Source organism: Ambystoma mexicanum, chromosome 5q (genome assembly GCF_040938575.1).
Source record: "Ambystoma mexicanum isolate Mex_15411 chromosome 5q, UKY_AmexF1_1, whole genome shotgun sequence".
NCBI classification, from domain to species: domain Eukaryota; kingdom Metazoa; phylum Chordata; class Amphibia; order Caudata; family Ambystomatidae; genus Ambystoma; species Ambystoma mexicanum.
Window position 1 is genome coordinate 567,934,174 of NC_090933.1, and position 26,265 is coordinate 567,960,438.

The following is a 26,265-nucleotide window of genomic DNA, read 5'->3' on the forward strand; positions in this document are numbered from 1 at the left end:
ACGCAAGACAAATCAATAGCCCCACCTAGATCAACCAGACATACTAGAGATATTTCAACTAAGCTAAGATACTCCCACTATTGAAATCAATCCTACAGATGGTCACAGACACCAATCTTATCGAAGACCCAACGCAATTGGTTAACCTCTACAATACCACCATCCTCAATGCCATTGACAAAATAGCACCTATAAAACTTTGCAAAACTAAACCCATTGCCCACCTAAATATTTGGTACACCCCACATTTGAGATCACTAAGAAAAATCTGGAAAAACCTCCCCTCATCCCTTAACAAAGAAAACTTCATTTCAGCTGCAGCGACATTCAAATCTGCCATCTTCCTAGCTAAATCTGAATCCTACAATGACCGTATTCAGAATGCAAAATCCAACACTAGAGAACTGTTCATCATACTTAGAGAACTTGAATCACCAACACCACCTCCTACCTGCACTAAGGATGTCATATGGTGTCAGAACACCCAGAAAGCATTATCAGATAAAATGTAACTCCTACAAAGACAAATTGAGTCGAAAAAGGTGAACCTAGCCAACAATCTTCCTTCACTCATAGCACCTACACCGCCGACTGATCACTAGAAACTATTCAAATTCACCCCACTCAGTGTCAAAGAGGTAGAAGACATCATCCTTAGCCTAAAACCCTCCCGATGTATGGGTGACATTTACCCTGCACCTATCATAAAGGAAACAGAAAAGGAGATTGTCCCCTTCATTACCTCAATAATCTACGCTACCTTCAAATCCAACCCTATTCCTGCTAACCTTAAGGATGCATAGGTCATGCCTCTCCTCAAGAAACCTACATTGGACCCCAATAACACGACAAACTATAGACCAATCACCACGGTACCCTTCCTCCTGAAGATCATTGACGGAGCAGCCTACCTACAAATCCAACACCACCTAGAAAACAACAATCTGTTAGGACTACGACAATCTGGATTCCGCCCAAGACATGGCACTGAGACTGCCCTGATAGATCTAGTAACCCAAATTGAACAGATCAAAGACTCAGGCATCCTTGCCCTCCTCCTCTTACTTGACCCAACAGCATCATTCGACCTTGTTGACCATAACAACCTCTGCAACCACCTTTCCTCAGCAGCAGCACACTTTTCTAATGATGCCATTGCCTGGATTCAATCATTCCTGAGCAATAGAATGACCAGAGTATTCACACCAACAGCCACTGCCTCACCATCGAAAGTCACTTGCGGAGTACCACAAGGCTCTTGTGTCTCCCCTCTACAACATATTCACAAAACCAATATTCGACATACTTGACCAACTAGGTATTTCATACACCAACTATGTGGATGAAACACAAATCCTCACACACATCACAGGCAAGCACGGTATAGACACACAACGACTCAATGACATCTATCTCATCATCCAAGCTTGGATGGCACAACATGGCCTCTGTCTCAATGACAACAAGACCTGCAATAAGATCAAAGTCTCAAAAGACGTAAAAACATTAGGTATGTACATTGACTCCACTCTCTCACTAGGAAGACAAATCAATGCCACAGCATCCACCACTGCCTACACATGTAAGCTCATCAATGCTTGCATACCCTTCCTGACACCTTCCAATTGTATCACCCTGGCCAGAGCACTGGTACTAACCAAACTAGATTACTGCAATGCGCTATACTTAGGCACAAGTCAACATATCCTGCACAAACTTCAAATCTACCCAAATGTAACGGTCACCTGACTCCCACAGAGGCACTGGCCTGGTTCGCGCTGCTGTGACCTCTTCTAAGGTGATGCGCAGGGTTCGGAAGACGGACTGGACCGGGCCCCCAAATCTGGCTTGTCTGGCTCGCAGAAGTATCCTGGCTCGCAGAAGTATCCTTCTGTAGGCGAAAATAGGGGATTAACTGTCTGCGGGGTAATGCAATCAGCCTCCCACTTTCCCCTCTCACCCTCCTCGAAACCTTTCTGTGATTCCCCATAGCGTCTCACGTTAGGGTTTGGAAGGATGAGCTCTCCATCCTGCTTCTGATGCAGGGGCGCGTTGGTATCCAGTTACTTCACTGGATTTTCGGATTGGTGAGAACCAAACTTGCTTCGCTTCCAGGTAAGTTTTTTGATAAGAGGTTCCCCTTGTGTCCATGCATTAATGTACTAATGCTAGTGTCTTTTTCCCCATAAGGGCCGGGGTACGGAATGCCGGGGAACAGGCACCGACCCGAGATGAGAGGTGAAATCCTTGTAGAAATCAGGTAAGTCTTTTATGAGAGTTTTTTGGTAATGTCTTTTCATTCGCTCATTAACGCTAATGTCTCTTTTTCCCCTTAGGTGCCGGGGTCCGGAAATGCCAGGATGCGGCGCGGACCCGAATTGTAGAGGGAATGAATCAACAGGTAAGCCTTAACATGGAGATTTAGCTTTCCTTATTCCCTTCTCTCTCTCACCTTTTCTTCTTGTCTTTTTTCTCCCTAGGCGCTGGGGCGTGACTGCAAATCCGGATGATCGCTGCTGAACATGGAGGCGCCCTGTAAAGGTGAGTGGAATGCGGCGCTGCAACGATCGACGCGATGAGCTTTTAAATAAAAGTCTTCCTTTTCAGGATTGTCGGCGAGATGTCTCTGGGATGCAGATTTAGCAGGTAAGGACTTTTCCTTCTTCTGCTCTCTTCTCTTCCTTTGCAGGTGATCCAGGATGCTGGTAGGCGTGGCAGAAGTCAGGATGCAGGAGCAGACACGGTGAGCGTCCAGCTGCTAGATGCAGAACAACGCGAAGCATGTGTGGCTGTTCGGGTGGGGTTTAAATAGCCTTAGAAGAAGTTCCAGGTATGTATCCTTCCTCCAATCAGGTATGTATCCTTCCCCGACCACGCCCAGATGGTAAATTAGTTCCACAGGTAAAGTAGTTCCTTTCAGGCCTCAAGGAGGCCGGGATCCTGCAGCATGGTTTGCATCAGGTAAGTGCCCCCATGCACTCCCATAATGAGCCTGGCGCCTGTGGCGCCAGGACTGATGTCTTTTATGAGCCTGGCGCCATAGGCGCCAGGACACTGTCCAAAGGGCCCCTATATGGGGTTGCTGGGTCCTTCCTTGGGGACTGGATGTCCACTTTCGGGGACGCAGGGCTTGAACCGGCTCCCCGGGAGCAGGCATCATGACACCAAACAATGCACTCAGAGCAGCCACTAACTTCCCAACAAAACTACACATCTCGGAATTGAGACGTAATGTTAACTGGCTCTCAATAAACCAAAGAATTAAGCTCAAAACCCTCACACGCACACATAAATGTATACACAACCAAGCACCAACCTCTGCAACAAATTCAACCTGAACAATTCAGCCATACTAACCAGATCATCCTTATCCAATCACCTGATTAGACTAGAACCCTCATTCAACAAGTTCCGGAAGGAAGCTAAATCCTGGCTCACACTGAACAAAAATTAATCCTGCCAACCTTGCCACACAACTTCCTCTTGTGAGTTCTCTCACGACATTCTGCACTACTGTGAAAAAATGTCACAATGTATAAATGGTGACTATATGACCTTTGATAACTATACTTTTCAAGGAGTTCCCCCCTCCTCACCTAAATCCGTTCTTTACCGGTGTTCTTGGAGGCTGCCTTCTTTCGGATGGATCGGGTTTTGAAGAAGGCGGCCTGTGTCTCTGCCGAATCCAGAATGCATTCAGTTTTCCAGGAGGTCGAATCCAGGAGGCAAGATAAGTTCGCTAGAACTAGAAACCTGGAGGATAGAGAAAAGGGGGGGTGGTTTGAGGAAGGGATAGCGGAGTGGAAAGAAGAAGAACCGCGAGCTACGGAGCCCACGTCTGGTCGCTAATCGCTATAGCATTGAGACCCGCGGAGCCGTGCAAGGCATGGTCTAGAAATAGAGAAGGTTACGTCCAACGCATGGAACGAGAAGGGAATGCGTTGGACGGCCATATTGGAGGTATTAGTTAGTTTAAGTCCGTTGTGACAAGGACCATGAGGCCCAAAAGGGGCGCACCCTGCGATTCATGACAGCATGCCTCCTCCGAAGACCCTTCCCTCCTGGTTTGTCCGGGTGGATGAGGTGGAACCTTCTGAGCAGCCGTGAGGCCTTGATGTTTGGGAGAGGTTCCCAAGTTATTTCGCTAGGAGGATATCCTTTCCATTCAACCAGGTATTGAAGCTGGCCCCTTCTATACCTGGAGTCACAAATCTGAGATACCTCATATTCCAATTGGTCATCGACCAGTACAGGAGGAGGTCTGGAGGGTTTCTGGGAGGATGGATAGTAGGGTTTCAATAAGGATGTGTGAAACACTGGGTGTGGATTCAGGCAACTCGATCCGATAAGAAACAGGATGTATAATTTCATTAATGGAAAATGGACCATAGTACCGAGGGGCCAGTTTACTAGGCCGTAGATGTCAGGGTAGTAATTTGGAGGACAACCAGATCTGATCACCGACTGCATAAGAAGGGCCAGGTCTTCTTCTGGAATCTGCATATTTCTTGGTTTGTTTCCTGGCCTTCTCCAAAAATTCTTTGGCTTCTTTATGTATGTTGATAAGGGTTTCAATCCAGGAGTCAACTGTAGGTACTGGTGTAGATTGGGGAAGAACAGAAGGTAGGACCGACGGATGAAATCCTTGACTGCAATAAAAGGGGCTGATCTTAAGTGCCGAATGGTCAGAATTATTGTAAGCGAATTCAGCCACGGGTATCAGGAGTGACCAGTCATCCTGGACCTTGGTGGCGAAGCATCGAAGATACTGTTCCAGGGTTTGGTTGACACGTTCTGTGATTCCGTTGGTTTGAGGGTGGTAACCTGACGAAAGGGCACGTTGGATCCCTAAGCATTGACAGAGATGTTTCCAGAATTGTGAGATGTATTGAGGTCTGCGATCCAAAACGATCTTGCAAGGAAGTCTATGCAAACGGAATATGTGTTCCAGGAAGATTCCTGCTAGCTCAGAGGAGGATGGTAATTTACGCAGGGGCGTAAAATGAGCTATATGAGTGAACAGGTCTATGGTTACCATGATGGTGGTATACCCACGGGATGATGGCAGTTCCACAATGAAGTCTGTAGCGATGATCTCCCAAGACCTAGTTAGCAATGTAGGTTGTAGTAGAAGGCCCGCTGGTTTCTTGTTATTGTGTTTATTTTGACTGCAGACAACACAGGATTGAATGTACTGCCGTATGTTGGGTCCCATCCTAGGCCACCAGAATTACCTTTGTATCAGACGGAGGGTATTGGTGACACCACAATGTCCGGAGTGTAGGGTATCGTGGCAGAGATTCATTATTCTTTGTTGTAGTCTTTTTGTAGGGATGAACAAGAGATTGTCTTTGAACAAATAATGTTCCCGGACCTTTACATTCCAAGGATTTCTTTTGGATTTGTCCTTCCACGGATCAGAGGATTGGGTTTGGGCTTGGATTTCTTCGAGGAGGTTGACTGCCTGGGCCACAAAGATCTTGGGGGAAAACATCTGAGGATATGCCTTGTCTTCAGTGGGCTCGTAGTCTGGTCTTCGAGATAAGGCGTCAGCGATCAGGTTTTGTGATCCAGGAATGTGAGTGATATGGAACTGGTACTGGGCAAAGAAGTATGCCCAACGTGCCTGACGACTGTTCCTACACTCCAAAGACTGTAGAATGTGGAGGTTTCAGTGGTCAGTTCGGACCTGAACTGGATGTTTAGCTCCCAAAAGTAAATGTCGCCATTCAGTGAAGGCTTGGCGGATGGCTAACAATTCTTTTTCCAGGACTGAATAATGTGTTTCACTAGGAGTCAGAATTCGTGAGAGGAAAGCAATTGGGTGTTCCAGTTTGTCTCCTAATTCTTGTTTCAGGACTGCCCCAATGGCATAATTTGAAGCATCTGTTTCTACCAGAAAAGGACGGCTAGTATCAGGTTGAGCCAAGATAGGAGCTTGTGTAAACTCTGTCTTTAAATGCTGGAACGCCATATCTCGCGGTGTTGACCAGAGGAAGGGAGTGTCTTTCTTCAGGAAAGCAACAATCGGTTGAACTATCTCAGAGAAATTAGATATGAATTTCTGGTAGAAATTGGCGAGTCCCAGGAAAGATTGAATTTGTTTCACGGAAGTAGGAGCAGGCCAGGTGAATATGGCTTTTACCTTTGAAGGGTCCATACCGATTCCTTCTGGGGTAAGAATAAACCCAAGGTAGTGGACGGAGGTCAAATGAAACAAACATTTTTCAGGTTTGGCCAGGAGTTTATGATCTCAGAGTCTCTGCAACACTGTCTTCACATGCTCTTCATGTTGTTTAGGATCCTTGGAAAAGATCAATATGTCATCCAGATATACAATAACAAAGAGAAACAGCATGTCAGAGAACACCCTATCCATAAAACGTTGGAAAATTGCCGGGGCGTTAGCCAATCCGAAGGGCATGACTAGGTACTCAAAATGGCCAAAGGGTGTTCTGAAGGCAGTCTTCCATTTGTCTCCTTCCCTGACACGGATCAAATGATAGGCGCCCCTGAGAGCCAACTTGGTGAATATCACTGTGCCTCTCACGGCTTCCAGGATATCCAAAATCAGGGGTAACGGGTACCCATCCTTGAGGTTACATTGATTTAGGCCGCGATAATCAAGGCAGAGTCTGAGTTCCTTGGTATCCTTCTTGGGAACAAAGAATAGAGAAGCACCAGCAGGGGATTTCGAAGGTCTTATGGTGCCATTTTGAAGGTTGCTATCCAGGTATTCTCTTAGGGCCTTCTTCTCGGGTTCGGAAAGAATGAACATCCTGCCGAAGGGAATCACTGCAGAGGGTTCTGTATCTATTGCGCAGTCTTCAGGTCTGTGTGGGGGTAAGGCCTGGACAATGGCAGTCGAAAACACATCAGCATAAGTTTGGTAGACTTCAGGAACTTGCATGACATTGAATACCATTAGTGGTGTCTGTTGTTCCTTTGTTGGTTCTTTTGGGTGTGTTAATGGAGGTTCTAGGGATAGACAATGAGACATGCAAAACTCTGAGCCTAGGAATAGGGAACCCGCAGACCAATTGATATATGGATTGTGTTTCTGTAGCCAGGGCATGCCCAATACCAAGGGGTAATGAGCTGACTTAATAATGTCAAAACTGATCAGTTCTCGATGGTGATTTACTGAAAGCTGGATCTCCTTGGTCTGAAAGCTTATGGGTCCTGATGTGAGGGGTCTTCCGTCGATAGCCTCAACAGGCTGCATGGTGCTTCGTGACTCGTAGGGAATTTGATCAACCCACTCATGATCGATGAAAATTCCCTTAGCTCCGCAGTCTACCAGGGCCAAAATGGAATAGTTCGTATTCTTGGATGGTGATAAAAAGGCCTGCAGTACCACCAAATTGTTTTGTCCAGGGGTGTTCAAGGATGGGATGGATGTGGAGCAAACATCTCTCTCCCGAAGCTCTGATCCATCTAGGTTCGGGAGCTGGCATTTCCCAAACGCTGAGGGGGTGCTAAAGGACACTCTCTAACCAAATGCTTATCTGAGGCGCAGTACATGCACAAGCCCGTATGAATTCTCCTCATTCTCTCTTGTGGAGATATGCGTCCACGAAAGGCCCCAATCTGCATGGGCTCGGATTCTGAAACTGGGCTTGTGTTGATTTCCGGTCTGGGGGTACCCTCAAATGATACCTTGGAAGGAGTTCCCCTGGATTTCTTCTTTTCTGACTTCCTTTCCTGGATACGGAAGTCAATCTGCATGGCAAGATCCATTAGTGCCTGGAATGAGCTTGGTGGTGCCACTCTGGCCAGCTCTTCCTTAATTTCTTCGTTCAATCCTCTCCTGAACAGGGTAAAACCTGCCTCAGTGGACCAGTCAGCTTCCTTTGCCAGTTGTTTAAATTGGGTAACATACGTGAGCATATCCTGGGCCCCTTGCTGAAAGTCTAACAAGCGTTCTTGTGCGCTATAGACCTTCTCAGGGTGGTCAAACATGTCTTTTAGGGCACGTATAAACCCATCATAATCGTCCAGGAGGGCAACGCTGGAGTTAACGAGGGGAGTGGCCCAAGTTAAGGCATTCCCGGAAAGGTGAGAGATTATAAAACCCACCATGGCCATGGGGCTCGCAAAATAGTAAGGCTTGAAGGTAAAATGAACCAAGCACGAATCCAGGAATGCACAAAGGGTCTTTTCGGAGCCGTCGTATTTATCTACAACTCCGCCCAGTATAACACTCTCTTTTGTAGCAGAATCCCGGGATAGCACCAATTGTTTGAGAGCGGCGTTCTCTGCTCTCAGATTCTGTACCTCGGTTGATAGTTCCTGCATACTACGCATCAAGTCCTGCACGGCAGCCTCCATGTCGATATTGCTTTCGATTGGGTGGCGTCTCAAATTGTCAAGGAGTTCCCCCCTTCTCACCTGAATCTGTTCTTTACCGGTGTTCTTGGAGGCTGCCTTCTTTCGGATGGATCGAGTTTTGAAGAAGGCGGCCCGTGTCTCTGCCGAATCCAGAATGCGTTCAGTTTTCCAGGAGGTCGAATCCAGGAATCCAGGAAGCAAGGTAAGTTCGCTAGAACTAGAATCCAGGAGGATAGAGAAGGTGGGGAGTTCGAGGAAGGGATAGCGGAGTGGAAAGAAGAAGAACCGCGAGCTACGGAGCACACGTCTGGTCGCTAATCGCTATAGATTTAAGACGCGCGGAGCCGCGGAAGGCGTGGTCTAGAAATAGAGAAGGTTACGTCCAACGCATGGAGCGAGAAGGGAATGCGTTGCACGGCCATATTGCAGGTATTAGTTAGTTTAAGGCCGTTGTGACAAGGACCACGAGGCCCAAAAGGGGCGCACCCTGCGATTCATGACAATACTTCCTGCAAAGTGTACAAACAATGTATATGAATATGCCTGTAAATTTATATATGCCAGTAGCTGTAAATACTGTAACGCCTGTACTAAGAAATGTGCCCAGCTGCCTCAGGGTTTAGAGCACTATACAAATAAATATAAACACAATACAATACAATACAATGTAATACCAGATTGGCTCCAGAAATCTCAAGTGAAACCATGCTTATTGCAATTGTAAGAAATAAAATAACTTCCTGTTTTGTCCTTATCCCAATGACAGTATGCAAAGAGAAGTGCCCACTTGGTTTCAAGGTAAACATGGTTTTCTCATATAACCCCCCTGGGTATGGACACTCCAAAGTGATACTCATGTCCTTTGCAACTGTGAGATAAAAGGAAAGACGTGACACATGGATATAAGGCCAGGATAATTTATAAAATGCCTCATGTGAAATGTATTCTGTGTGAGTTTAAAAGCCATTTCTTGCGGAATTGTACATGCAGTTGGGCATTTCAACTGAAATGACACTTTAACCTAAAAGACATTTCATTTCTCTTCTTGTCCATGAGAGGTAGATCTGGTTGTCAACAATCAATCGGGTCCATTGCTTAAAAATACAAAGACATACACTGCCATTGATGGAAATCATGGTCGAAATAGATAAAGCCCTGGCTGTTTTTCAGCAGAAGTGACCTTGAGGTCACAACACTCGTAAAATGTGCATTAAAGCTATAGCCAGGACCATTGGGAGGCCAAGGAGGGATAGGCTAAGATAAACATGAGCCAGCATCTGGTTGGCCAAATGTTAAGGAAAAATTAAGCTTAGAGGGATAAAGGTTGGGGCTAGAGTGAGCGAGGCCTGTGAAGCTGGGGTTGATTTAATAGAAAAATACATTGTATTGCATAAAAAGGGAAGCTTATATATAAGAATGCTCATTCCAGACTTTTATTAAAGGTGACAGTAATCGCCTGTGAACCATGTCAAAACAATGTTTGTGTGAAAAACATAACAGAAGTTATTAAGGAACATTTGATATGGCCCTTCCCATGATTCGGATAGACTTGAAAGATGGTGTCAGTATGAAGGACAAAATTAATATGGGAACTATGAAGTGTCATATTTTTCCCTGACGCGGCTCCTGAGTAAACAGAGGGGGTGGAGATAACCAACCAATCACTTCCGCGGGAATAATGATAAGTGTGTGATGTCATTTGCCCTATAAGTAGACCAGTTTGCATCAGTTTATTCTGGGAGGTAACCTGCTGCTGAACTCTGGCGAGAACTCTGGCGAGAAACATCCAAGCAGAGAGGCCCCAAATCTGGCATTGGTGTCAAGGACCAAGAGACATAGAAGCTGACTGGGACCCCTTAGAGGAGCCAGAGGGGACTATCCTTGTCTGACACCCTTGCTGTCCCAGTGGTAACCTGGTTTTCCCTGATGCCCACTACAATGCCTCTCTTGTAAGTAAAACTCTCCCAAAGCCATGGCCTGTGTAGGCCCTGCAGTTGTAAAGTAATGTTCTAGTTATTTCCCAATATCAAAATACCCTGTTTGTCTATGTAGATAATTAGCATATTTAATTAAAGTTAATCAATTAATTCCCATTGAAATCACAGGATATGTTTTTTTAGCATTCAAAACTAAAAGGTTCCTCTGTGTGTTTCTTTCTGGCATTGTCATACACATTTGATTGACTATTTGTAAGAAAACCCATGACTTCAGTGCAGAAAGGGGGGTCCTGAATCCAAAAGAATGAATCCCCAAAACCCTGTTTCCAGTGAGTGTGTAGGGTGCAAAACGAAAGTCCCCACTGATCCCCTGCATTGTAAATCAGAAGTGTGAAGTATTGTATTTCTTTTTCATGTGTGGTGTAAAACATGAAATTGTCCCTTTGTGTGCTCTGACCCAAACCACAGAGCCCTGCCTGCTCTTTTTAGTCTATGGCAAAAACATATTTTCCCATAGTTTTTCTTTCCCCCATATTGCATCTGTATTCAAAAGTGCAAAATTATTTTTCCCCTTGAATCTCTATTCCAAAGAGTGCATTTTTCTATCAGAACCCAAAATGATTTCCCATTGTGTTCTCACTCTCTGCCACTTGCCTTCAGTTCAGACGGAGCAAGTATAATTGATGTTTGGAGGCTGGGGGTTGCTGGGAGAAAACATATTACAACCAAATCAGCAATCACTGTGTGCCTTGAATTATTATTTTGTCTGTACTGGTGGGTGATTTGAAAAGAAAGCTGCAGGAAATTGTGAATGTATATCTTAGTATTATCTCTTTGTTGGTGCCATAACAGAAGTCATTATCGTTCTTGTGTTGCCACAGCATTGGTGGCTGATTTTAGTCTGTCAAATGTGGTTTAAATAAATTAATAAATACATATTCTTACTACACACCAGCCTAGTTCCCAGTCCATTGTGGCACTGGGTGTTACTTGGGATTGGGTGCGAGACGGGTTGGAGGCCTTACCAAATTGAATCCAAATAATAGTGCTTTGTTGTGTGCCACCTTGATTGGGGGGAAAGGAACTCACTGAGCTGAGCGTGACCGCATATTAAACTGTGACAGAGCAGGGTTTAGAAGGCCTTGGAATTCTATGAAGAAGCTAAACTGGGAGAAGGCTGTGTGATCTGCAGTTTGCCAATGAAGCGATTGTTAGAAATGGGGCAGTATTTGGAGGGGATCAAGAGCAGACTTTTTTAGTGACAGTTTGATGTGAGAGTTTTTGAATGCATCTGGGAGAAATCCAGATGTTGTTGAGTGGTTGATGATACATTTGGCACTGTTTCCTGTGCAGGTAGAGGAAAGAATGTTTTTGAGGAGGGAAGGGGCAGGGGTCCCCAGGGTATCCTGCGTGGCGGCTATTTTAGAGAAGCCTTAGGATCTCCGGGTAGGTAGAAGGAGGATCCTTGTCAGGGTCAACGAAGGTGGGGGGAGCTAGTGTGGGAGAGAGGTTGATAGTTTAGTGTTGATGGTAAAGTCCCTTGAAATGTTGTAGTAGTGGTCAGACAGAGCATCACAGAGTGCTTGGGAGACATGGGAATGAGATGTTAAACAGAAAGGAGTCTTATACTTGAATTTGCATTCCAGAAAATTATTTTTGTGGTGTATGAACAGTTTTAATCAGCTTGTCCTGATTTCGCCCTAGTATTATAGATGAGCCCTAGTTTTCAGGACACAATCCATCAAAGTGAATAAGTGCCAGCCCAGCCTTGAACCCTTTGACTCATGGCTTGATCTTACAATATCAGCATGCATGTCTGTTCTGAGGGCATTAAACAATGGAAAGACAAAAGGGCAACTAAATAATGCTGCGAGATCCGTCCCCCTTAGCTAGACCTACGGACGTTTCAAAACATAAAGGATCTTGCAGCAACCATGTGGGCCCTCCTATAAGCATTGAAATTCACCAAAAGAAGACAACTGTAAACATTAAACCTTAAAGACCACTAAATAATACAAATCAGTATAATATTTTATTAAATTAGCATACGAAATTGCATAGTTTCATCAAAAAAGTTAAAAAAAATACAGTGGCTATCACTGAAGCACTTAAAACCCTGTTTAGAATCACATAAACATTGATACACATAATAAAGTGCACAGTAAGCCCGAAACAATCGGGAAACTAAAAAAGCTCTGATACAAACAACTGGCTTCAATAACGAGTTGTAAGAACAGAGTGTGAAGACCCAATTTCATGAAAACAAAATGTTATTTGTTTTTAATACTAACCTAAGGGGTAGTCCCTACTTTACCGGGTACTGCCTCTCTATACCAAATGCCTAATTGAATGAATCCACCTGAAATTTAATCGGCGGTTCTAAATAGTTAAATATAACTTAATTGCATTTAAATGTTGGCAATGATACACCATACTCACTAACCCTGTTTTGAGGGCAGGCATCTTAAGGCACCTAGGTCATCCCGTTAAAGTTAATAGTTAGCTTAGATGGGGCTTTTAGTGCACAGTAATACAAAAATAAAATTGCAATACTGGATTAATTTAGGAAGGCACAAAATAAAATCACTCTTTTGTTCATAGCTTCTAAATAATTTGTTTTATTTAAGAACTGAAAACAGATTTTGGATTCAGTGAATCATTCTCCATAATACAAAACTAAACACAATATATTCACACCTATCAATTATTAATATCAATTAGGGCTGTACCAAATAGCATATTTAGTATTCGGCCGAATACAGAATAGTTTGTCAACTTTTCCGCCGAATCTGAATATGAAGCCGAATAGTTGCTTTATTTAATAAATCATGTTCCAAACTTCAAAAAACACACTTATTAAAAAAACAAATAAAGCACCATTTTGTGCATTATATACTTTTATTTCTCTTCATTGTAATATTATGTAGCATCTTTATTTAAATTATAAAAGCCAGAAATAAAGCATATTTAACCAAAATGAAGGGACCAAATGTACAGAAGATTGTTCCACAGTCATTGCCAGTTAAAGTAGGAGGCTTCACAAAAGCCAAAGGACTGCCTTTGTGAATCAAATACATTGCATTCTCTATCCAGTTGCAAAGTCGATGCGGTCGAGTTTCGAAACTTCTTTGCAGCTCACATAGAAATGTATTAAATGGTTCATGTCGGCTCATGTAGAACACACGTCAAGAGGAAATCTGAAATGCGTGAACTCCATCTCACAACTATTCACGCTACCCAAACAAATGCTGCTCACTTCTCACCTATCCTAGCCAATCCTTCTTGCCAATACACAAACATGTGCAACTTATAATTCCTGATAAATACCAAATAATGTTAAACTCAGGACTCAAGTCCTTAACATATGCAACTGGAAGTGACATGACAGGAACTGAAAGTATCTATGCACATTTCTTTGAGTTTATTTTTCCAACTGAAAAAAGTGCACATTGCATATAAACATTCTCCAAAAGAAAAGATGTTCCTGTATGAGCAGATGAGCACCTTTTTGTCCAAGAATCTGTAACAAAACATGCCCTAAAGAGTAGATTACAATATGAGATATTTTTCAGCTCTGTGATAGCAATTTATCTGGCCTAATTCTATTCAGTTTTGCAAGTCTATATTTGCCTTTCTGAGTTCATGTTGCATTGTATTGAAATGAGAATGTCAAAGTATTTGGCAAGAGCCGAATAGCAAGAAACTATTCGGCCGGAGCAGAATAGCTTTTTTTCAGCTGGAATTCAGCGAATACTTACTCGAAGCCGAAGTTAGGTACAACCCTAATATCAATACATATTTCAATTACATTTCATATTACAAGTTATGGGGGCATCTAGCATGTCTATAGATTTAGGAATCCCATGGGGTTTCAGAAGTGTAAACCTCCATAATGGGAAATGTTCATAACAGAAATTATGAGAGAATAATGGGTTTGACTCCAAATCTGAGCAGTAATCCAGACGTGGATGCAGAACCTCCCGTTGTTACATGATAAAATGCGTGGAACAATCAAAATAAAGGAGAGGATAATTGAAAGGGTCTGTATGTGAAGGGAACTAATGACAAGTGCAGACCAATGAGAATGCTTTGCACTAAATTATGCTACATGTGTGAAATGTAGCATCTATTTAATCGCAAACACATAGAGATTAGGGGGTGTTTTTGGAAAGTCTGTAGAGGAAAGGACTTTTCCGATTGGAAAGGTGCTGAGTGTGCTTCTTCTTGGGTTATAGTTGATGGGAACTGCCTTAAGAAGACCTTTTTTCCAGAGGGTGCCTGGTGCAAAAAAGGTTTCCCGATACAGGACCACATTGCCTGAAAGTGAGTCTGAAAGCAGGGAGTAGACTAACACCAGAGCTAACCTGGAAGAGATTGCCTGGAGCTGTTGATGTCTCTAACCGCCCTGTGTCTTAAAAAGACAAAAAGCGAGTATAACAATCATTGTGCATTCAGATATCTGCCTGTAATTAGTTCAACCCCTGTAAGCAATTGGAACCCCTTCAGAGGAATGTTTTACGAGATGGGCCACTATTGGGGACTGGACTATAAGGGAAGCATTGGGGAAGTGTATTTAAAAATAAAATGCCATATAATGTGTACCTAGAACAGATTCAGAGCACATGCATGTGTGCACGGATTTCTTTTTGTGGCAGTTTGGATGTATGATTGGCATTTGTGAATATTTGAAATGTATGAATGCGGTGTTGTACAGGCCAGGCCTTGCTCCAAGAGCCCACTTTTTCTTGGCCCGGTTGCTGCAATGTTTGCTGTGCATGAACATTTCAAAAGTAGATCTGTGGCCTGGTAGTGGGTAGAGAGGGGTCCACTATTGTTTGGGAATGTTGATCCACTGATTGGTGTATTCTGAGCTTTTGGAAGTTCTACGGTTAGTGCCCTGACACTGTTTAAGAAAAATGCATGAGGTTCTTGGGTGGCTGGCTCATTTGCCTTTGAATGATTCTGAGAAAGGTAAATATAGTGTGTGGAAAAAGAGGCATCTGAGCGCTAAGTGTATTCAGTAACAAATCAGAAACAATTACCTTTTCAAAGAATTATCATCATCTGTGTGTGTTTACAATTCACCATGCTATGACACATTGGAAACACTTGATCCAATTTTATACCACAAACTATATACCAGAGCACCTAATAAATGAAGACTGGGCCATTTAAGGTATCAAGATACTTTATATATATGACCAGCCAGTGAACCCGCAAATCTCCCAATCCCACACAGTTTTCTTATTCTGCGCTACACTGTTAGAAATGCACAAAGAGAATTTAAGCACATGCGTTTTTTCATTTGAAGTGCCACTCCCATTCCAGAAACAGAACACATGTTTGGCCCTCTCTGTGTTTGCAGGCACCTGTGATTGTCCACGGGAATGTTAATGCTCTTTACCTGCTGAATGTTAAACAGGCATGGCGGAGTGACCTGGTGGCACATGTGATCAATCTGTGAACAAACGCATGTATCCGTGGACTGCAGGCAAACAACACACAGGGCCTCATTATGAGGTATGCCGGTAGCCATGCCGCGATTGGCGGCATGGCTGCTGGCAAAACCGCATCTGTGTCCGTGTCCTCGGAATAAGGACTTACCGGACCATTCCGAGTTCGGATGGCCCGGTAATTCCTCACTCGAGGACACGGACACGGTTCATCCCCATTCCCATTACAGCCCCCATAGGGCTGAATGGGAATGGGAGAGGGAGTAAAAAACGGGCCATTACGAGATGACCCGTTGTTTGCTCCCTCTTCCCCTCGCGGGACCCGGTAAGCACGCCTGGTTTTCCCAGGCGTGCTTAACGTGTCCCGCGAGGGGACATCGTAATGTGGCGGAATGGGTTGAACGGCGCCGCAGCCTTTTACGGTGCCGTTTAACCCGTTCCGCCAGGGTCATAATGAGGCCCACAGTATCCTGTATTGTCTTTCTACCCATGTATCTCTAAATCACTCTGACTAACTGCATTCAAAGAGCTACAGAGGTGTCTTCCAATCAAATTCACAAACTCTCAACGTAACCTTCTCATATCAGCTCAAGAGCTCAACATTGAGAGTGTATTTGTGCTGTGAATCTGAGCCTGCTGTATCAGAAGCTGCCATACAAAGGTTTACAGTTACTCTTGCATGAACTACATTTATCACATCTAAGAAGACATTCTGCAGATATGTTGTAATAAAGTATTTGGAAAAAATGTTCAAGGATGTTAAAACAATACCATAGCATGTAAAAATGTACTTTATAGTAGCACACAACTTTTTCGATTTATGTAAAAAAATCATAATCTGTGAATTCCATTATAAATGCCTTTTTGAATTTGAAACAAAGCGATTATGGAAATAAGTAATATTGGCTAGTGTATTGAGAAAGTATTTTACTATCATTATTTGCATTCAATACAGGGTAACCAGAATATATAGTTTTACAAAGGTAGCGGGCGCCCCTCTCTCGCAAGAACAGGCATGATAACCTGTTCAGTGGTTATTAACCACTTGAGAGTTCGCAGCGACTGCTTTTACTCACTGTGCCTTTCACAGATGGGAAATATCCATTTGCATATCAGTCTTTGTCCTGCAGTCCAGCACCGAAATACAATGGCAATTCCAATCTGAACGAGAGTACCACCAGCAACCCCATACACGTGTTTCACCCTTGTTGGGGATCATCAGTGAGGTGAAGTTGATGCCTCTCTAAGCACAGTGAGAGGGAGACCACGTCTGGTTGCCCCCAGGAGACCTAGGGTTACCAATCCCAGGTTCCTTAAAAAATAGTTTTACAAAGGTAGCGGGCGCCCCTCTCTCGCAAGAACAGACATGATAATCTGTTCAGTGGTTATTAACCACTTGAGAGTTCGCAGCCACTGCTTTTACTCACTGTGCCTTTCACAGATGGGAAATATCCATTTGCATATCAGTCTTTGTCCTGCCCAGGGGCAGTCCAGCACCGAAATACAATGGCAATTCCAATCTGAACGAGAGTACCACCAGCAACCCCATACACGTGTTTCACCCTTGTTGGGGATCATCAGTGAGGTGAAGCTGATGCCTCTCTAAGCACAGTGAGAGGGAGACCACGTCTGGTTGCCCCCAGGAGACCTAGGGTTACCAATCCCAGGTTCCTTAAAAAATAGTTTTACAAAGGTAGCGGGCGCCCCTCTCTCGCAAGAACAGACATGATAACCTGTTCAGTGGTTATTAACCACTTGAGAGTTCGCAGCCACTGCTTTTACTCACTGTGCCTTTCACAGATGGGAAATATCCATTTGCATATCAGTCTTTGTCCTGCCCAGGGGCAGTCCAGCACCGAAATACAATGGCAATTCCAATCTGAACGAGAGTACCACCAGCAACCCCATACACGTGTTTCACCCTTGTTGGGGATCATCAGTGAGGTGAAGCTGATGCCTCTCTAAGCACAGTGAGAGGGAGACCACGTCTGGTTGCCCCCAGGAGACCTAGGGTTACCAATCCCAGGTTCCTTAAAAAATAGTTTTACAAAGGTAGCGGGCGCCCCTCTCTCGCAAGAACAGACATGATAACCTGTTCAGTGGTTATTAACCACTTGAGAGTTCGCAGCCACTGCTTTTACTCACTGTGCCTTTCACAGATGGGAAATATCCATTTGCATATCAGTCTTTGTCCTGCCCAGGGGCAGTCCAGCACCGAAATACAATGGCAATTCCAATCTGAACGAGAGTACCACCAGCAACCCCATACACGTGTTTCACCCTTGTTGGGGATCATCAGTGAGGTGAAGCTGATGCCTCTCTAAGCACAGTGAGAGGGAGACCACGTCTGGTTGCCCCCAGGAGACCTAGGGTTAACAATCCCAGGTTCCTTAAAAAATAGTTTTACAAAGGTAGCGGGCGCCCCTCTCTCGCAAGAACAGACATGATATAACCTGTTCAGTGGTTATTAACCACTTGAGAGTTCGCAGCCACTGCTTTTACTCACTTTACTCACTGTGCCTTTCACAGATGGGAAATATCCATTTGCATATCAGTCTTTGTCCTGCCCAGGGGCAGTCCAGCTAAAACTATTTTTTAAGGAGCCTGGGATTGGTAACCCTAGGTCTCCTGGGGGCAACCAGACGTGGTCTCCCTCTCACTGTGCTTAGAGAGGCATCAGCTTCACCTCACTGATGATCCCCAACAAGGGTGAAACACGTGTATGGGGTTGCTGGTGGTACTCTCGTTCAGATTGGAATTGCCATTGTATTTCGGTGCTGGACTGCCCCTGGGCAGGACAAAGACTGATATGCAAATGGATATTACCCATCTGTGAAAGGCACAGTGAGTAAAAGCAGTGGCTGCGAACTCTCAAGTGGTTAATAACCACTGAACAGGTTATCATGTCTGTTCTTGCGAGAGAGGGGCGCCCGCTACCTTTGTAAAACTATTTTTTAAGGAACCTGGGATTGGTAACCCTAGGTCTCCTGGGGGCAACCAGACATGGTCTCCCTCTCACTGTGCTTAGAGAGGCATCAGCTTCACCTCACTGATGATCCCCAACAAGGGTGAAACACGTGTATGGGGTTGCTGGTGGTACTCTCGTTCAGATTGGAATTGCCATTGTATTTCGGTGCTGGACTGCCCCTGGGCAGGACAAAGACTGATATGCAAATGGATATTACCCATCTGTGAAAGGCACAGTGAGTAAAAGCAGTGGCTGCGAACTCTCAAGTGGTTAATAACCACTGAACAGGTTATCATGTCTGTTCTTGCGAGAGAGGGGCGCCCGCTACCTTTGTATAACCAGAATATATGTTTAAAAGCCTTCAAATAATGATCTCATTACATACGAGTTCTGACACCACTGCTGACCTGTAATAAGAAAATTACATCACTGCTGTTGTCTAATCAGTTATCATGCTTCAGTTGTGAGGTCATGATGTCTCCTGCTTGAGCCAGCACAGAATTGAATTCCAATTACAGCACTTAATTAAATCCGTGCAATGCTTTTGAAATTATTTTATTGTACAAAAGCTTGCTATAAAACTTTACATCGATTAACGGATAAGGAAATGTTTATGGTTGTAGCTTTATTTTGTGCATTGAGTATAACACATGAGAGGAAGAATCTGTATGGTATTGCTTATTTCAAGATCCATTTTAATAAAACTGCATACATTTTGTTTTCTGGAATAAATAAGAAGATTCATAATAACTATTCTGCAATTGCAGCAGATTGAGATTGATAATATGTATCAGCAAATGTAACAGGATTTGAAATTGTTGGGAGGTGGGAGCTGTTTTGCTCCTGCTTCAAGCCTAGGAGAGCCTAGTTGGCATGAAACAAACAGCTTTCAGGAGTTAAATTTAGCTCTCCAGGGTAACTGGTGCTATACAACTATATCTATGGGACATTACATTTGTGTGTGGTTATGAATGTGGATAAGGAAGCATTAGGACAAATTTAGAAGACATTTAAAGGGTAATGGATCATACAAATGGGACACAAAGTTAAAGTTTACATCTCATGGTGAGTAATAGACCACGGTTCTGAGTGCAAGTTTTAAAATGTGCTACTACATTTGGTAGTTCATATTAATGCTATTTGCAGATAGCACATTTAACACTATATAGTGGAAAACATATCATTGTTGCATAGATCAACTGCAGTCTCACAGAAGTACACAACGATCTTTGAAACTATGCTATACTCTGCTATACTTTCAGCACTATAAATTAAAATTACATGTTCTTCATTTCTTAAATAGAAGACATTCTATCATTTACAGTCTAAAGTAGCAATTGCAATATTTAAAATGAATAAACCTAACAACGTGAACATACAAAGAGCACATCCAGTCCTTTTATTTCTGTTTTAATACAGTAATGGAATAGTAACAATAGCATTTTAAACTTGGTATTGACACACTTTAAAAAGGCTGCACGGTGAAACAAAGTCATGCTTAGTATAACCGACTGCATCTATTCTCATCAGGAGCACAACATGTATGAAACTTCTTTACATTGCAAAGTGCATTTAATTTGTACATTTAATATGTGCATTTAATGAGCAGATAGAAATGTCCCTTTAATTTCAGGGGACAATATCAGAGTTAAAGAATGCATTCAAAAGCATGCACTTATTTCATATGTTGTGTAAATTCCACAAAATAATTAACATTGCCTTTTTAATTTCCACAGAAGCAGAATTACTGACTAATATTTGTTGACCAATATTTGTTCTGCATTTCGCAGCCCAGAGAAAGATTACTTTTTAATTCTGGTTTCTGCAGAATTTAAAATGTGCATATGCTATCAAGTTTGTTAAAACTGAAACAATTCTGCTTTGGTTTTTTCAAATTTAGGAGGCATTTCTGCACTTTAAAATTCACATGCTAAATGTACAAATGAGCAAATGGCAAATGAGATGCACAGTGAAATGTACAGGAATTATATACATACTTGCTCCTGATGGGAATATGTGCATTGGGTTGTGCAAAGCATGATTTAGTTTGACTGTACACATTTGCTGTTACGTGGAGCAGTAGCAAGCTTTAATTGCTGTTGTTACTATTCCATTGCAGTTTTCAAAGAGAGTTTGAAGGACTAGCATGTGCATTTTGCATGTTCACGTTTTTCTTTTTCTTTTCTATCATTTGCAAATTATGAAATTGGTAGTTTGTAATTGAAATAATGTCAATGTCAATATATTTTGTATATATATTTTACAAATGAAAACCACTGTATTGTTTTTGTAGTTATGTGACGCATGCACAAAGTGTAGATCTATTTTTTGCACTGTAAACGTTTTATTGTGCTATGTAGAAATGGTGGAAATAATGGAACTGCCGTATATGGTAGCACATTTCAACACTTGCACTCAGAACTAAGATATATTAGTGGATGTATACGTAAATAATGACAGAATAAAACATTTTAAATGTACTAGCATACCTGTATTTGTAGGTTAAGGGCATTGCTATATTGATATCAACAGTTTATAATGTGGAAGAGTTTAATTTAGCATACAGTAAAAATGTATAGTGGTAGGATATTGTACATTCTTAAATGTATATACTATATTGCCTTAACATACTTCCCATATTTTCAAATGGAATAATAAACCCTACATGCAGGATTTCTTCTTAGAAGCTTATGCTTTGGATCCTGGTAATGTAAAGCTGAAATAGCTTCTAGATCAGTATTTCTGGTTTGCAATCCAAAAATGTGTCATTGCCTTTGTATTTCCTGCCATACATGTTACCAAAAGAGAAGCCAAGAGATGTGGTCCCGGTTTGCACACAGGTGGTATGTGGGTGTTGGTCCTGATTGCACAGCAGCCTACACTAATATGATAAAAAATAGTAATTAGTAGGTGCCATTTACTATTATATTTTACTGATGAAATAAACTTGTTGTAAAGTAAAGAATATATCTTAAATAAATCTAAAATATATTTTCCAAAGGTCCCTCATGCGTGCTACTTGTACAGGGCGAGACAAGCATAGCATACGAAGATGGGGAAGAGCTCCAACAGCCATTAATGTAACACACACAGCATTACTCTAAGGTTCCAGGCAACGAAACACTTGTGGCAGCCTACTTTCATCACTCCCATATGCGGTGCTGTTCAAAAGTATTGTCATGGGTATCAGGCAGGTAGTTGGGGCAAGCTGGGTGGAGGCTTGGCAGGCCTGGGCATAGGCACACAAAGAACCCATAGCAAATCCCTCCTTTAATTCCTTCCTAGTGTTTGTAGAAACTTCCTGATTACCATTTCCTTTTGCCAAACAGGAAGTGCATGATGATTCATGAGCTCTCTATTGTTTGGGTGTGGCTGGTTATATAAACCACACCCAAGATCTTCCGTGCTTCGTCTTGCTTACTGTGAACTGTATCAGCAACACACTTACTGTGCTCTGGATCAGCCAGCTTCTGCTTACCTGCTCCGGATCATTCTGCTTCTGCTTACCTGCTCCGGATCATCCTGCTTCTGCTTACCCGCTCCAGATCATTCTGCTTCAGCTTACCTGCTCTGGAAGAACCTCCGTTCTTACTCCACGCCGCAGCTATCACCAGTCAAGAGGGGACTTCTACACTGGCACCTGTAAGAACAAAGAAGAATTGCGTTAACACGCGCACATCAGTAACACTGCGCATTCTCACTGAATCTTCCACGACGCTGGAATCCAGGTCAGTTGTACGAGCGCACAAACCCCTGCAAAAGAAAGAAGAGCCATTATTCATTGTGCTCGCCCCAATAACGCGGACACTTATTTCACTGCGCTCGCGGTGCATACTTAGCAAAAGCCTCTGTGAATACTTACCCAACCACCAAGTCTCCAGTAGCGCTAAATCCGGACTCGAGGCGCTAATACCACATAATTTTTCCTGCAAGGGAAAGGGAGAGACATTACCAGGTGCACTCGAATTGAAGGCGCTGTGCAAACCTACCAGTAGCTAGCTTCTACACGCAGCGCTACTCACCGACGAAAATCCTGGCAAACAAAGACAATACGGACAATTTTAGATACTCAACATTCTCCGCGCAATGTTCACTTGTGGGAAGGACTTTCTAGCCAGTGAAGAAACTGGCACCTTGAACACTCGGCCTATTTGTGAAGGCAAAAAACAGCATTTGGCATCTGAACTCAGCCTACAGACATTGGCACCAATCAATTGCACCCCTGCGAATGCAGCATGGAGTGCACATCCTACTAAAGATCAAGGTAAGCCCATAGGTGGACATCACAACACACAGTAAAGAGAAGGGAAGGGCCCCGGGGAATCAGGTGAATTCAGGTCTGAGTGTACACCTTGTATTTGACAGGTATTCTTCCGGGTGAAACGGGAAGTGAAGACTCGGGGTCAAGGGAGGCTCGGCCAACGCTCCTGCAGAGACACAGGTGAGTGTGACAAGTATTATGATGCAGATACAATCGACACAAGGTTTGGCCCTGTCCCCAGACATTCACAGAGATGAACATACGCACAAGTTGACAAGTGACCTGTAAACAGCTACATTAAACATTAGGCACTGCATTTAAAAGCTTGTGTTCTACATTATAACATTCAATAATGTTCTTCTGTATCCCCTGGCAGTTCATGTTTGAATAAAGCTGGGTGTTCTCGTGCACTTGTAGTTACTCGATTTTCATCAGTTTGTTTCATTATTCATTATCGATTGCTGCCACCTTAACAACATCTTCGGCTCTCTCTCTACAAAAGTGAAACATGCATTATATGTGCAGCATAAAATGCACACAGAGGTGCAGAGCATGCTCCAATAACTTTAAAAAGGGCAGTGAACTCGTAATAAAAAATTCAACTGCTTGACGAAAGATTAACAGAAGATGGCCATTAAAGATTATGATGCAATGAGACTACTTTTTGTGGAAGTGTCAGACATGAGTCTCTGCAAGGCTGCATGATTTGCAAATGGAGCTTTGTTATTGTGTCATCTTAATCAAGTATAAACTGACATGGTGTTTTTCTTTTATTTTAAGTTGTACTTTTATTGCTTTTATCAACTGTTTTCATGTATGGTTATTTGAATATTTGCAATTGGTTTTGTGAAAGATGTATCACATCTCTGTTTTTATCTTGATGTACAATGTCCCACTCAATTTGGGCCGGAGATGCACTCTTTTGAATTTAAAAACTAAATGATAAAAAATAAGCAGGTCGTTTTGACCGATTCCGAGATAAAGTCAGTTAATTCCTGGGAAAGGAAACAGTGGCAGTAAAACTTTACTGCCACTTTTTTCCAATCTATGGTATACTGCCCTAGTAATAATAATAATAATAATAGTAATAATAATAATAATAATAATAGTAGTAATCATCATCATCATCTCTGATTCCCTTAATGTGTACATTGTCCTATCATTTGTAAAGTGCTGTATTGCTTCTCGAAGCCAGGTCTGCGCTCAATAACTATCCAAATAATGATAACAGCTTTTTCTTTAATTTGACAGTTGGAGATGGAGAGTTGAGAAGTCTTAATGTGCTTTTCTGTTCGTCCTCTCCGACTGCCAAATCCACCTAGTTGTACACCAGCCTGCATCTTCATGCAAACGGAAAAGCAATAGATTCCTATGGAACGTTTCTGACTTTACGACCTGGTAAAAAAGATTCCATAGCATTCCATTGTAAATGCCACCCGCAATTGATTATTGCAGGAAGCAAAAGCACTTTTCCGCCAACGTAGAGGAAAAGTAAGGTGTTAAAGCAATTTCGCCAATATTTTAAAGTTTATTTTTCCGCTACTTGGTGGAAAAGTGGATAATTACGTGGTGAGGACCTTTTGCAAACGGGCCTGACCCCCTACAATTTGCATTTTTTTTTAAATAAAATGAGCCCCATAGAAAGGTAAAACTAGTTCGAATCTACTCTTAAGAACAGTGGCAAAAGAATGTGCACAGGAGCTTGCTGCTATGGATTGTCAAGAAATAATTTGCAATCCTTCTGTGCCACTAGTCAATGGCTAAAAAGCACTTTATATGCTAATCCATGAAGCCTCCTGTCGAGAAAAACGATTGTCAGGCCATTATATTACTGGTAATATTAATACGAACACTTTCTATGTTAATATTTGTATCATCTAAAAGATTAGTAGGTGTGCAACACATGTACTCTTGTAATACATCTGATGTACGAGTTGTTTAGGGACATTAAATAAGCGATCAAGCCTTTTAAATTTTAAAATTTGACAATAAACATGAAGAAATACGTCTTTAGAAATAAATCACTTTTTGTCCATCACTTCTAAGACTCAAAACAAGATAAATGCATCACAGTTGAATGCGAAGATATTGGAAAGTCTGAGAACATTACAATGATTTGTTGCAGCTCTGAAGTGCTATCTGGCATGGCCAGAATGTGTCCACTAACCAAAGTTAACAGGCGCGAGCATTTCATGGGATTTCCCCTATGGATTCGGGCCATTATGAGCTGGTTCAGTCCACACAGCAGTCATTGACCCGAAAAATGCACCGCACGTTAGACTGGGTAAAACATGGAAACAAGCAGCTTCCCAAAGGCAGGTGGCAGTGTGTTGGGCTGAACCAAGTTCCTGGAGGCACACCTAGCGGTGAAGTCTGAGAGAAAAGGTGAGGATGATGAGGGGGAAGCACAGCCACCTGAAGAGTAGTCCCTCTCTGCCAAGTATTTGCGGACTATCCAGGAAGTGCGCCCAAACAAAGATGGCGTTGTCGAGAGGACCTACCTGTGCAGAGAACACAAGGGTTTAATGCTGGAGATGGCCCACATTTACAACAGGTTGATTTGCTAACAAAACAGCTTGATCATTGTGTTCATTAATAGACTTCAGGCGCCCAGAAACATTTTGCTGTATTAGGGAACTTTTTGGCAGTTTCTTGTACCCACCGAGAGAGGGAAGGATGAGCGTTACTGACAGGCTGTCATTCTGTGAGAGGGTCGATTTTAAGAAGAGGGGAGGGTGATTTTGGGAAAGGAGCATTTTGCTTTATGCAGGGCTTACATGAGCATTACTGAATTCTATATTTTTTCAGTGGTAGAGAAAGAGCTCCTGAGAGAGAGAGATTGAAAGTGATTCATTTGGAAGGCATCTTTTGTTTAGAGAAGAGAAATTAGGTACTCACACAATTTATTGAATAGTGTATATAGTGATGTACTTGCTTACGCGTGGGAGCAGCACTGCGCGCCTACTAGCACGCACCCACACCATCATGCAGTGACACAAAGCGGCATCACTGCAAAAAATTAAAGGGATCTGGTCAAGTGCACAAGCTCAAAGTCTGCTACAACGTGAGCAGTTTGTAGGCTGAATTATCGGTGCTGCTACTTGCCCGCCACAGGAGTCTCAATATGTGGGGTTCTGAAGCCAAGGTCAAGTTCCTCTATGAGGTTAGCAGACATGCCAAACCTCCCGATTTATATTGGAGATTTCCGAATTTTCTATTTAAAGTATTATTATTTTTTCCATCTGAAATAATTCTATCCCCTATGAATTTCTAATTAATTTCGCCTGATTTCTCTGATGAAATCTCCCTCCCAGG